A 2,521-nucleotide genomic window follows, 5' to 3' on the forward strand; every position below is an offset into this window, starting at 1 on the left:
TGCTTGCAATAACAAGAGATGTAGGTAGGCGAACGGAAGCTACTTTAGCTTTAACTCAATAACGGCATCGGAGATTCGAAGGAGTCGTTTCATGGTCTACCTCGGCTAATCCTTCACTTCAGTAGGGCTAACGTTTCATAAATATGCACAGATTTTTAAATGCATATAGTATTTAGTGGTCAATGTCTATTTAATTGTCTTGTTGTTCAGCTAAGTGAGCTCATATGATATCACATTTTCTACTTCAGCAATATATCCACGAATCTGGTACATGAGTACATGGAGTTTATTTATGGGTTACAGTGTTAATAGTTTATTTACATTTCGGTATTCTTTTAGAAAAGGTACTGTGGTTCTTTATCGCCTTTATGGTCGTTCAACTATCAGTCCGGTAACCTTATTTTAGTGCATATTACATGTGTAAAAATATAGATTTTGTATACGTATTCATATAATAATATTCATATTTTATACAAATAATGTGAGTTGGTCAGATTTATTCAACTAATTCACAAAAAGGATGTCCAAAGGGAAATATATCTTTTTTCATAACGAAACAATATGATATTTATGTTCAATGCAAGTCGAAATGGAGCAAGGAAATAAAAGATAAATAAAAGGAATTGAAATCGGAAGGACTACCATATGAACGTTATAAGTTTTGTTGCAATATTATTGTTGTTGTTGCGCTTTACGAGCAATTTCAGCAACATAAAAAAATCCACAATAGCAACAATCTGAGCCAACAATGAATGTGTGGATAAGCTACTGCGATTACAGGAATAAATCCAAAGCATAAAATCAATGAAATTGCAGTCAGGACAGCGCACAGAGTTCCAATTTTTAATAGAGTCATAATTTGTGTCAAGAAAATTGCCCTGAAGTCGAATTGTTTGGCTCGGAAAGTGGACGTGAGTGTGCGAGAGGGATGGTAAGCAGAAGACCATGCGTCCACATATTAAGCTTATTGCCAGAACGTTCACAGGTTTTTACAAGTGAACGATTTTTAATAGAGATTTTTTCCTGATTTTATTTCATTTATTAAATTGGCATTTCGAGGCAAGTGAGCCGAGCTGAGGGCTACAATATTCGAAATATTCGAACCATGGCATGAGCGAAGGAGGACCAAAGTACTTATTTGTGTAGTTACAAGATTGTCGGTTGTGCAAATGTATTTCAAAGATTTGGAAATTCATGGCATAAACTGCGCTCCTGCTTTTTCAATTTTCAATTTTGGGGCGCACCTTATAATCTCATCCACTTTAGTAGAGAATAATGCATTTCACAATTGTGTTGCTGTTCATTACATATTTGCTGTTTGTTGTTGTTGTTGTTGTTGTTGCTGCTGCTGCTTTAAACAATTTGACAGTTCACCTAAATGCTTTGGCATAATTGCATTGACAAGGACCGATAATTGTGCATTTTATGGCTTTTTGTCATTCAGAGCAGTTGGGTTATTGCAATCTGCATTGATTGGCAAATTAACGGTCGATACATAAAATGTTTTTATGGTTGAAATGGATATGCAATTGGAAATCCATTTTAAAGCGATTTACCTTGGCTTAGTGGGAATGTATTAACTATTTTAAATCAGTTGATTTAATGGGTCTCGTAAAATGAACATAAATATTTTGACTGTAATTTAATTTCATTATGCGAAGTCACTGATTGTGATTATTAAATGCAATTTATATTTGTAATTATTAGGTTGGTTTACTATGTTACTTATTTAAATGACTACTTTTGTGATAATATTTAAAACGATTTTTTCTTAATTATTAAGATTTCATAATTTTCCTTTTTAAAGGAAGTTAAATGTTATTAATGCAAAGCATTTCTTAGACCAAAAAAATAAGATGGAAAGTTTGCTAATAACATGTTCCCACTGTAGCTCAATCAATTTATGTTAATCAAATAAAGTTTTGGTCGTTTCCATTGGCATAAGTTGATTTATACATGTGAAAGAGTTTTTATATGGTATATTAGAAATGGCTGTGAAAATTCTAGGAGAGCTTAGCATTTCTGTCATTAGTTACTAAATAAGAAACTACTAAATAAGAATAAGATAAGAAACTTAATATCATAAAACTTAAAATTTTTTATTTTATAATCTATACAGTGTTTTTTGACAAATCTATAATGTCAAGCTGAAATAAAACCCAACACCAGTTGAGAAAAAGTTGTAAGTATTTTTTTTTTTTGCAATATATAATTAAATGGAATTATTTACTAAAAACAAGTTATGTATATCACTGTAACATATCAAACTGAAGCGTAGGTATTGGTAGAGTCTTTGTATATATTCTGTAAACGCGATTTTTATCTTAAACTATTTATTGTACTTAAGTACAATTATAAATGAAAAAAATTATACTTAAGTACAGAGTTTATGTCTTCATAGCTTGACATATTACTAACCAACCTGTTTCGATAGATGGCGCCGTTGGAAAACTTGCTCAAAATTGAAAGCCATCAAAATCTCTTGTTAAATCCTCTCAGTATAGTAATAGTACATATTTAG

The sequence above is a fragment of the Teleopsis dalmanni genome, chromosome 2 (assembly GCF_002237135.1).
Source record: "Teleopsis dalmanni isolate 2A chromosome 2, ASM223713v2, whole genome shotgun sequence".
Classification (NCBI taxonomy): domain Eukaryota; kingdom Metazoa; phylum Arthropoda; class Insecta; order Diptera; family Diopsidae; genus Teleopsis; species Teleopsis dalmanni.